This window comes from Myodes glareolus, chromosome 20, assembly GCF_982192425.1.
Source record: "Myodes glareolus chromosome 20, mMyoGla1.1, whole genome shotgun sequence".
Lineage (NCBI taxonomy): Eukaryota > Metazoa > Chordata > Mammalia > Rodentia > Cricetidae > Myodes > Myodes glareolus.
Window position 1 is genome coordinate 19896309 of NC_142045.1, and position 12717 is coordinate 19909025.

Below are 12717 nucleotides of genomic sequence, written 5' to 3' on the forward strand. Positions count from 1 at the left end.
TGTATATTTGGGAAAGCTGGCCCCACCCCTCACCACAGAAATGGGAGAGCTAACTGTGCCCCTCACCTGAGGAGAATGGTCCCAGGAGCCCAGACCTGTCAACTCAACTACCCCCCAGGCACACACTCATGTCTCGAGTTGGCATTTTTCAGTATCTATCCTCCTAAGACCTGCTGGATCACGTGAAGGCCATGGCCCTGTGGAACTATAGCCACAGGATCCCCATGACTCGGGGTGACAGCAGGATATCGAAGAGGAGTTCTGGCGAGGGCCCAGCGATGATGGTGTGCCAGAAGCCAGGGGCCTTGATCCCGATCAACACCATATTACACAATGAAATTTGCAAGCAAAGCCGTTTGGACCAAAGGGTAGTCTGCAGGATACATAGCAGCTCCTAATGCCTAAAACGAATGAAGAGGAGCTGGAGAGACAAGAAGGATGGGGGAGCGAAGTGTTTGGTGTGCTTGCTTGCTTTCTATTATGCTTGTTTATCTGTTTGAGTTTTCCTTTGGGGGGATGTTACAAGGGTGACTGAGGGATACAGAGAAACTAGAAAATGAGTGGATTGGGGTGCATGTTGTAAAATTCCCAAAGATTTGATTTAAAAAAACTATGTTTAAATAAAGAATAAAGTAGAATGGGCTAAAGAGCACTTGCTGGTCTTACCGAGGACCCAAATTTGGTTCCTAGCATCCATATTAGAGAGCTTACAGCCACCTGTAACTCCAGCTCCAAGGAATCCAACATCCGTTCTGGTTTCCACGGGCACCAGCACGCATGCTCATACACTCACTCAGACACACACATATACGTAAATAAATGCATAATAAATCCTCTAGAATGCTAGGAATATAACTGCACATGCCGATAGTCAAAATGATCGTGGTTTTGCGAGATTCTGATTATTTAGACATGCCAGTGCGCTTTGGCACTAAAAATTGGTGTTTTTAATATTATTTCAGGTTACGGAAAATTTAAATTGAGAAATTCTTTAGCCTGAACAGGCTGACTGTTTTGCCTCTTTGGTGTCTGAATAACAGTGGCAGGGTGGACATAACTGTCCACCCCGAGGTCCTTGAGAGCTAAGCGACAGCTGTGGGATCTTCCAGACAGAGAGAAACAGTCAGGTTTCAAAGTGTGACCTCGCGGCATAGAGTACAGCGGATTCAATTTTGTAAGTGAACACTGTGGGCATTTGAGAGCCTGATAGGCTAAGAGACCATGAAGCATTGGGTGGGTGTTCTGTGTCCCTTTGGGGGCTTTGTCTGTAAAACAAGGGCAAATAACACATGCTGGGTTCAGTCTCAGCAGAAAGTAAAGGAGTGATTTATGGTGATGGCATTTAAAAATAACTATCAAACAACTGTACTATAATTGTAGCTATTAGTATGCAGAAGGCCCATAATTCCGTGAACGTAAAAACGGTTCCCTCTTACCTCATTGCTCCTATTTTGAGACTGAAATTAAGCTCATCTACAGGGACCTACGGGGCAGGCAGAAGACTCCAGGGCCAGACCTACGTGCGGCAGCTCAGAAGCGGCACTGCCTGCCGGCAGCCTGGGTTCTGCCAGGAGATCGCTACATCTTTCCTGGGCACCATCATGCCATTACCGCCCTCCTTCCTCTTCAGGGAAGTGACGTGTGACTCTTCTCCCGGGAGACAGCAGGGAGCTGGTGGGTAGGGTTCTACAGCAGGAACCCCCAGAGGTAAAGGCTCACTGTTTCCTAGGAGAGAGCCCGGGACAGCAGGAAATGGCATAAGGGAGGAAGAATGGCGCTGGAGGAGAGAGCTGGATCAAAGGTCTCAAACTCAGATGCTTTCTGGGACTAAGCAGATATAAAATAAAAGAAACCAATGTGGGCCATGGTGGCAAGCAAATTCTGCTGCTGAGAGAATGCTTTTCCAAGCGTAGTTCAATGCTACTGGGTGGAAATTGACGCTTCAGCATTTGGGGGGTCTTGGTGTTTACATAAAACTTTTTACTTATTAATTAGGAAATTGATTGCCAAATTCAAGTCCTCTGCAAGTCAAATGGAACAGGTACATAGGCTATGAACTGTTCAAGATCTACTATTTAGCAAACACTTCTCCCTTAGGAGACACAAGAAAAAATCAGATGAGGAAGTAGTAGCTAGTTCTTAGCCATTTTATGAAGACTTTTTTATTATTATTTATCGAGACAGGGTTTCTCTGTAGCTTTGAAGCCTGTTCTGGAACTAACTCTTGTAGACCAGGCTGCCCTCGAATTCACAGAGATCCACCTGCCTCTGCCTCCCCAGTGCTGGGATTAAAGGTGTGCACCACCCCGCCTGGCTTATAAAGACTTTTTAAAACAATAGTCGCCGTTCAGCTGGGGGACTTTGCTCCTTAGAATCAGATGAGTCTGTATTATAATCATCCATCGGGACAAAGTTTGGGACAAAGAAGAAAGCAAGAATTTGCCTCATCAAGTAAAGGATGTATGAAGCCAAAGATCCCCCAAAGAAGGGAATTACAATAAATTCTAGTCTCTGGGTGCTGGACTGCCATTGCAGGAGCATGCAACAAAAGCTAAGCAGGGCAGCATGCTGTCTTGAGTACATCGGTGGTTTGCATAATTTAATACATAATTTAATATAATTATAAAGGTAACTATACATAAAATAAAATAACTAGAGAGAGGTGAGGAGTAGTGTGACCAAAGATGAGAAAGAGACAAAGTGTCACGTTCAGGAAATGGTGAAACACGTGGAAGAAGAAGGAGGAGGAGGAGGAGGAAAAGGAGGAAGGGAAGAAGAGGAAGAGGAAGAAGAGGAGGAAGGGGAGGAGGGGGGAGAGGAGGAGGAGGAGGAAGAGAAGAAGAGGAAGAGGAAGAAGAGAAAGAAGAGGAGGAGGAGGAGGAGAAAGAGGAGAAGGAAGAGAAGGAGGAGGGGAGGAGGAGGGAAGGAGGGGGAGAAGGCCGGGATGGGGTTGGTGGGTGTGTTCTTCCAGGTGGCCTTAACGGTTCCCATTCTGATCATTCTCTGCAGGTCTGCTCTTCACATCAGAAGTGCCCTCTTTTGGATGTGCCGCAGAAGCGCCTCTGGTTGCCAGCAGGAGACAGGGTGCAGTGTGTTGCTACTTCATGGATAGAAATCCAGAAGCCAACCTCCTCAGGGTAGTGCGATTCCCACAGACAAAGGAACTCAGCTCCTGCTGCCCACAACTCTAGCATTCGCAAGCGAGCATCAGTACAGTGCCAAGAGCAGCGCCATCGGTGACATCTATATCCAGGGAGCAGAAGGAAGACTTGAAAATGGAAGGTCACAGGAGGCCTAGCGGACATTTGAGAGTGATTATCAAAAGTTTCCCAGAACGCTCATCTATAGCATTGTTCAGACTTGAGCAAAGTCTATCTAGCTGCAAGGGAAGACACACATCCCACTGGAAACTGGGAATTCGGTTACTGAAGAGAAAGGGAGGACAGTTGGTGGGTACAAATGTCAGGTTCTTTCCATGATAATCTTATCAGTCTCTTGCTTTTGTATCCAATGGGTTTGGACTTGAATAGACTACAGTATTTTCAAGAGCAAGAGTTGGATTCTGCTGTGTGCAGTGCTCCATGGCAACCAGCACTGGCCAAGCATCCAGCAAATGATGCGGGAAAGAACTGATGAGCGCCAAAAGAAACAAGTACAGTCTTTGGTGTTTTTGGCCTATTTTCTGTTATATTTTTTAAAGTAAGTATCCAGAGAAATGTATTTCATAGTGACCTCTTCAGACTGATAGTTATGAGAATTTTATTTTGATGTTACCAGGGATTGAACCTAGGACTTTGTGTATGTTAGTCAAATGTTCTACCACACAGAGCCCTCAACATACTCTAATTAGGGTATTTTCATATATTCTTTGTTTCTGTTGTTAAAACCTTGTATACACTAAAACCTAGTGGATATGCAGACTATTTTCATGGCTGAGTTATGAAAAAGTGTGGCTATGATATTGCAAAATTGATTAGACCCAGTATGTATAATGAAAACACTAATATTTTCAATGTTAGCACAAATACTGATAACTTTGTTTGTTTGTGTCTGTTTGAACAAAATATACTTTAAATGAACAAAGGAGAATTTTCACTTTCAATGCAAAAGTCCATAGCACAGTCATTTTTACAATTATCAACAGTGTTTAATCCTAGATGTGCTTAGTATTCAGAAACATGGAATGGAGAGTTTGGGGCATTTGGGTTTTGTCTGTTTGTGTTTATCATATTTAAGTTGTAGTGACAGAAGTTTAACCCAGGGCCTTATATTTGTTGGGTAAACACTACCCCAGTCCAGAATTTCGAAATATAAAAAAGTTATAGCTCCAAGTCTGATGAATAATAAGATAGGTAATCAAGTCTATTACACCAATTTGGGGCTTTTTTAAAAAAAATATGATGACGGAGGGACTATAGCGATGGCTCAGTGGTTAAGAGCACTGTCTGCTCTCCCAGAAGTTCCGAGTTCAATTCCCAGCAAACACGTATTGGTTCACAATAATCTATAGTGAGATCTGATGCCCTCTTCTTGCATAAAGGTGTACATGAAGATAGAACACTCATATCGATAGATAAAGTATGGTGAGGGGGCTGGAAAGATAGCTCAGCAGTTAAGAGTATTGGTTGTTCTTCCAAAGGTCCTAGATTCAGTTTGCAGCACCCACATGTTAGCCAACAACCATCTAGAACTACAGTTCCAGGGGTTCTGAATCCCTCTTCTGGCCTCCAAGGGTGTCAGGCACACAAGTGATACACAAACATACATGCAGGCAAAATATTCATACACATAAAATAAAATCTTTACGTATGATGATTAAGTGACTGCTCTACATTTCTTTCTTACTCATAAAATTGCTATTGAAAGCAACTTCAGGAATGCAGTTACTAAAATATTTTCAGCAATCCAGAACTGAAGTCAGGCATGGTGGTGCAAACCTGGATTCCCAGCACTCAGGGCATAGAGCAGGAAGATCAGAACTTCAAGGATATCCTCAAACTTTGTAGCAAGTTTTAGGCCAACTGGGCTGTAAACAACCCAGCCCTCCCCCCAAAAAAATTTAAAATAAAAATAAAAAATGCCAAATTGGTTGAATGTCATACTAGCAGTTACTAATTTCAATATAACAATAAATAACATATAAGTATATTAACATAACAGTGTATATATTGTATATATTTACATCCTTGATATTTAGCTAACAGAATTGTGCATTGTGGAAAATATACATTTTATATTTACATGAAACTCACATATACATGTGCCATATACACATCTATGCATATATAAGTACACATATGAATATGTGTTTACATATGCAGTCTCCTATTATTTTATGGATAACACAACTAACAGTAACTAAGAAAAATGGATTCCAATCCAGACCTTTCTGAATATGGAGGGTTTACTGGCTCAACTTTATTTCCAATAATTACTAAAAAAAACAAACCAAAACAATTAAAAGAAAATACTCCAATAAGCAAATAAAAGCACAATAGCAAAATGATCAATTTAAATTGTGTAATAATGTCTTTCCCAAGAAACTGGAGGCATTTTATAGACATCAATTTTCCTGAGAGAAAACACAGGCTGCATCTCTCCTGCCAATGATTCTTGGCTATTGCTGCAATTCTGGGCCATTATCTGATATGTGGGGAATTTTATATTAACCACAAGGAAAAGGCTGAATCAATAATGTTGCTTAGAAGGGACATGACACTTCTCATCTTCACAGTGCTCTATGGATACTGACGAATTAATCCTCCCAGGGTCCTGCGAGACTGGGCCGGAGTCACAGCCTGTAACCTAGGGAAGGGAAGAGACAGAACGCCAATCCGCTGCCCTCAGCATTTGGGGATAGAGGGTCAGGGCAGGACTGAGGCTAGGACTGAACTTCTGCAGTGAGCTGTGCATCACACCTAGATCACACAAAGCCTCGGCCTTGCCCTGTCTTCAGAAAACAGTGGTCTTGAAGCTCAGGCGCCCCATTGTCTGAGACAGCATAGAGAATGTGTTTTCAAGTCAAATACCTATCCATCAACACATATCGATTTTCTTTAATTCTCTCCACAGAGCGTTCTTGCTTCTGAAGAGCCTGTGTGATCTGAAAAATGTATCACCTATTTGTCAGCATGTATAATTCATGAAGGCCTTTCATTCAAGGTCTGTAGTCCAGAGCCAGCAATTTGTGTGTTATTAACATGTTATTAGATAGACCCTATCAAGATCTGTAGATGTCCAGCCTCTTACACAAAGGCAAGAGAGACACTACATAAATTTTCACTTGCATGATTAGGCTTAGAGGATTCTGATTTTAACACCACCCCCACGAATCCATCCCACAGAAGAGTCTGCCACAATTAAGCGATCAAAAAATTACCCCTGACTTTAAACTCATTAGCTTGAAACGAGTCTGCTCTAGATGGGTCTCTCTTAGAATGTGTGGTTCCTATGTGAGATGCCTGTCAGTACTAACGTACTCAGCAGGAACCCTTGGGGATCAAATAATCTACTTTATAAGTAACCAACTTAAAAATAGCCAGTAGTACTTAATTCATGAGGCAACGCGTCCTTCACATTATGTCTCGTTAATGCAAAGCGATGCTGCATTTCAGCGTGTCCAAAGACACGAGGCAGGGATTTCTATTATTGTAGTAAGGTAATTCTTTTTATAACTATCTTTATTTTACATGCAGCGAAAGTAGAAGGATCATTGTCACCACTCCTAACAGGTGACACCTAGGAGTATCCGTGTGATGAGCTGCTTCTCTTTAATCTCCACAACGCTAATTTCTGGCTCTTGAGAGATCATAAACACACATTGTTTGTATGTCCTTGGAAGCAACCTAAAACTAGGGATCCAGCAGGAAGTAAGGACAGCAACACAGATCAGGTGACTCAAAGCAGGCTGTCTCGGGGAAGTACCTAGAGCTGGGAGCCCAAGGGAAATGGGGCTTCCGCTAGCTTGATCTCACACAGGTCTTGTGCATGGAGCCACAGCCACTGTGAGCTCCTGCGTGTAACGGTATTGTGGCAAGCCAGGTAGGAAGCAGGCAGAGACCTAAGATGAACCCCATGAGAGGCAACATGGTGTGGCCTGAAAGGAAGGCCAGTTTGCTGGGGAAGGAGCCTGGGACTGGATGCTGCAGAGCTGCTGGTCACAGTGAGGCCTGGGCTTCCGAAGACAGCATGCAGCCAGTGGAGGCTTTTAAGTACGGGGACAGGCCAGAGCAAAAGAGGAGCCTTGGGAATAGCAAAACAAATCATTATAAACAAAAAAAAGCCCCGAGAGTCTGGCTTCGTCTCAAAAATCTATCTTGAATTGGAATTTGAGGTGATTTTTGCAATTAAAAGGAAAGGTAACCTTCTCAAAAGCTCATGAAAAGAACTCAGTAGCCTACTGCAATGCTACAGAGTCTCTCTGAGGTTACAGGTGATTCTGCAATGCTACAGAGTCTCTCTGAGGTTAAAGGTGATTCTGCAATGCTGCAGCGTCTCTCTGGGGTTACAGGTGATTCTGCAATGCTACAGAGTCTCTCTGAGGTTACAGGTGATTCTGCAATGCTACAGAGTCTCTCTGAGGTTACAGGTGATTCTGCAATGCTACAGAGTCTCTCTGAGGTTACAGGTGATTCTGCAATGCTACAGAGTCTCTCTGGGGTTACAGGTGATTCTGCAATGCTACAGAGTCTCTCTGAGGTTACAGGTGAAGCAGGGGAGAGTCAAAGAGATGAAAGCTGACCAGTGAATGGATTAACTATTCCCCACACACCAAACATATGAAGAAACCCATTGCAAACACTCTCATGCCCACCACCAAAGTTTAGCCAACATTCATATTCTGCAATATTTCTTTCTCTCTTTTACTTGCTCAATTCTTTTAGGAAATAAAACATTATAGACAGACATTGACCCTGCTCTGTTTTTTGCCTCTTTCTCAAGAGGCAAACATCTCCAAATTCCTATTTATATATCATGGACATTTATTGTGTGTTTGCATCATATGTGTGGTCTTGTATGTTTGTGTGTTTTCTTAATGTTTAGTCTTGTAGGTGTGCAATGGCCCTGTCGGATCCAGAAAATGCTGGTTCACAGAGGTCATCGACTGCCTCAGACTCTTACAGTCGCTCTGCGCCCTCATCAGTATTGGTCCCAGAGCCTTTGGTGGAGGGGTGTGGTGCATGTGCCCCATTTAGGACTGAGTGTTCCACAGCGTCTTATTCTCTACATGTGGGGTCATTCATTTTAGGCCCTTTGTGAATATTGTATGCTGATAACACCGGTAGATATTAGCAACTTCCCCCCATTTTTCTCTGATTAGAAACAACACTGCCATGAACATCCTGAGGTTTATCTCCTAATACACATGTGTAAGAGACACATATGTAAACTTTTAAGACACTGGAGAAACACCGCCTATTAAATTGAATCCACAGTCTATTTGCTCACCATAAAAATAGTACAATGACGTGTTCAGGTTTCAGAGAAGAGTTTGAAACTGCTGTTTCATTTTCAAGTTATGATTTAGATGATATAAAATCATCTAGATGGAGATAAAGAGTACACAGAAGTTGCCAGAACTTGAAGTTTTGAAGTTTGAAGTGGCTGAGACTCCGCATGCTCTCATCTAAGCTTTAAGTCTGCTTGAAAGAGTTGAGCGCATCTAATTTAAGATATATGTCAAGGAGACTTAAATAGAAAGGGAAATGAGAATGAATGTACTGAGGGAGGCAAAGAAAAAAACCCACCTTGACAGGTTCGGGTGTACATTTCATAGAACAAGTTCCAAAACCCCAAAGGCCTCCAACATCACTAACACAACATAAGCTGCAGATGGAGGAGCTCTTCACAGGCTGATTTTTTTCTGTCTCCAACTATTTCAGGCCAGGCTTTGAGGCTGGTTTCCATTCACCCAGCACTGCTGCTTCCTTCACCGTTCCTCAGTGATGACACCCAAGCAGCCACCTTGTCAGAACCTGTCCTTTGGCTAAGTGAAGTGAGAGTGGAGATTCCTAAACTGGACAGGAGCCCCCTGTGGGAGAAAGGCTCCACAGGAAGAAATGATATTCAGGATGCATCCTTCCCAAGCCAATGAAGAACAGAGGCCTTACATCTCACCCGCCATGGAATCCAAGAATTATCCTTTGTAACATCTGGAAGACCCTGTGAGTTGAGCTCTCAGTTGCTGTCACTCCATTGGCTCACAACCCAGCATGTATGTGGGTTCAGAAAATGGCTCTCTTTGATTGACAGGGAACCGTAGGTATCTCCTTCAAACCACTTAAGTTTGTTTGGCATGGGGGTGAAAAAGCCCATTGAAGTATTATATTCAAGTTCACACAATAAACTGTGAGCGTGCAAAGTCTCTAAAGTCTTTATTTTGTGTTCTTTGCCCTGCATTTACACATAATAAAACATACGGTGACAAATTAGAATGTTTATTTCCCATGGCTAGGTCTATAACTCAGTGACAGAGCATTTGCCTACCATCCATACACAAAACCCAGAGTTCCATCCCTGCCACATAAAAACCACTTCTTGTTAAACTTGTCATTCATTTTAAAAGTCGCCAGTAGGCAAGGTGACTCAGTCCTGTAACCCTAGCATTTCAGATGCTAAGAAAGGATAATCTCCACTGCAAATTCAAAATCACTCTTGACTACGCAGGGAGACCATATGTATGTGTTCATATAGATAAAGATATAGATTAAATATATATCTGGATGTAGATATATGTTTTGGCCAATGCAGATCTTCAATGGCCACATTAAAAAGCCAGACACAGCACACATACACTTCTAATCCCAGTTCTGGAGAGACAGAGATGGGAAACTCTAGGGCCAAACTGGCTAGCAGACTGACTGAGTTGGTGAGCTGAGAGTCAGGGAGAAATTCTTATTCAAAAAACTAATGTGAAAAGCAATAGAGAAAGACATCTGACATTGACTCTTGCCATACACACACATGGATATATAGGTACACACACATACATGCCTACACACAACTTTTCAGCAACAATACCTTATCTTCTGCTGTGGGAAAATGGTCTTGTACCCTGTCACTCATATTGTATTGTTTTAATAAAATGCTGATTGGCCAGTAGCCAGGCAGGAAGTATAGACAGGGAGAGCAGGCAAGAAGTAGAGGTGGAGTAACCAGAACAGGAGAATTCTGAAGAGGAAAGAGTCGGTCTGCAGTCACCACAAAGAAAGCCAGACACAGAGGAAAGAGGATGAGAATGCCTCACTGATAAAGGTCCCAAGTTACGTGGCTAACACAGACAACAATTATGGGTTAATGCAGGATGTAAGCATTAATAAGAAGCCTGAGCTAACAGGCCAACCAGTTTATGATTAATGTAACTCTGTGTGTTTCTTTGGGACTGAACAGCTGCTGGACCTGGCTGAACAGAAACTTCTGTCAACAATCTTCATTAGAAAATTCAATAGATTATGAATTCAGTAGATCCCTTTGAGAGCATCACATTGTCCCATTGAAGTCACACTCGACTATGCTATAAGTTTATCATCCATCTGCTATGAGCTAAATTCCCCAGATAAAGATTGTTCCTTCTGCGTGGATCTCAAGACAAAGAAGAAACAGAAAAGAACTGAGACTGACCCAGAGTCGATATGCTGTGAGTGAGAAATAATACTGTGTTGCAAACCATTAAGATTTTAGAACTCAGCATAGTAAATTCCATGGCAGCCAGGGCTACATAGACTGTCTCAAAACCTCTCTTACATCCACCCGCACTTCGAGCCTCATCAAATCCTTAATTCCCAGTTTTCTTCTGTCAAGTTGGTGTATTAAAAAAAAATGGAGACTGAACAGAGCATCCAGAAGAAACCTTCCCCAACACTGAAATCAATAGTGAATTTGGTAAACATCCTGAAGAAGATACGAAAGAGGAGGAAGTCTTTAAAATATCTAGAAATACTGATGAGATGGTTGAACCGCACATTTTGCTTCAGAGCAAGAATGCTGGGGCAGGATTGGACAAGGAGGTAAGAATATTAAGGCTCCACACACAGACTGGAATGCCAGTGTTTTAGTCCCAGACAGCAGTGGCTCCGAGAGCACACTATCAGTGCTGATATTGAAACAATCGGAGAAATTCTGGAGAAAATCATCCCTACCTTGGAAGAGGACCTGCAGTTGCCATGACCCACTGCAACCAGCCAGCTCCCGCTTGAATCTGATGCTGTGGAATGCTTAAATTACCAACAGTATAAAGGAGGTGACTTTGAATGCGAGTTGAGACTGTTGATTCATCAAAGTCTGGCAGAAGGAATTATTGATGTCAAAGGTGCTAAAATTATAGAGCTTTGAGAAAACACTCAGACAACAATCGAATTTTCCAGGAATGCTGCCCTCACTCCACTGACAGAGCTGCTCTTATTGGAGGAAAGCCGGATAGGTCTGTAGAGTGCACAAGATCATCCTTGACCTTAGATCTGAGTCTCCCATCAAAGGACGTGCACAGCCTTGTGATCCCAACTTTTATAATGAAACCCATGATTATGGAGGTTTTACAATGATGTTTGATGACTGCTGTGGACATCCTGTGAAATTCCCCATGCGGTGGTTTTGACAGAATGTCTCCTGGTCAGGGTGGGTGTTTCATACTTTCCTCTAGAAGAGATTATGATGATATGAGCCCTCGTCAAGGACCTTCCCCACCTCCTCCTTGTCACGGTGGCCAGGGTGGAGCAGAGCTTGGAATCTTCCTCTTTCTCCACAACCACCTCCCAGAGGGGGCGATCTAATGGCTTTTGACAGAAGAGGAGGGCCTGGAGACCTCCGTGATGGCATGGTTGGGTTCAGTGTGATGAAACTTGGGACTCTACAATTGACACGTGGAGTCCATCAGAATGGCAGATGACTTGTGAACCACAGGGTAGTTCTGGATATGATTATTCCTATGCAGGGGGTCATGGCTCCTATGGTGATCTTGGCAGACCTATTATTACCACACAAGCAACTATTCCCAAAGATTTGGCTAAATCTATTATTGGCAAAGGTGGTCAGCAGATTAAAGAAATCCATCATGCGTCAGGAGCATCAATAAAATTTGATGAACCTTTGGAAGGATCTGAAGATGGGGTCATTACCATCACAGGACACAGGACCAGATACAGAATGCACAGCATTTGCTGCAGAACAGTGTGGAGCAGTATTCTGGAAAGTTCTTCTAAGACCAGTGAAGAACTGAAGGAGTCCTGCTTCTTTTTTCTTATCTGCTTCTGTTTAAAAAGCCAACATTCCTCTGCTTCATAGGTGTTCTTCATTCAAGGTGTAGTGTTGACAAGATGTATAATGTTTTAGTTACTTACAGGGTTAGGGGAAGGCATTCATAAACATTAAAAATTCGAAACAGCAGCAGAGTGGGTGAATTTAATTTTTCTTTATTGTGGGTGGTTTTAAAACACTTCCCCTGGGTAATTATTGTGAACACCTTGCTTTGTGATCACTGTAACATTGTGGGGAGGGGGACAGGGAGGAAAGTAATAGTCCACATGTCCCTGGCATTTGTTCAGAGCAGTGTGCAGAATGTAATTCTCTTTTTTAAAGAAACATTTTATGATTTTAAAAATAAATTTAGTGAATCTAAAAAAATAGTTTGGAACACTTTGTTATTCTAACAAGACCCAGTAAAAGCTGACTGACACGTTTGACAGCCAATGTCAATAACAACAAAGATCTTTAACCAGTCAT

General features: G+C 42.7%; 1 pseudogene; it reads left to right on the top strand.

The window, feature by feature from the left end:
• Positions 1-1388: 1388 nt before the first annotated feature.
• On the top strand, positions 1389-12332 carry LOC125394195 (heterogeneous nuclear ribonucleoprotein K pseudogene; annotated as a pseudogene).
• Positions 12333-12717: the final 385 nt, after the last annotated feature.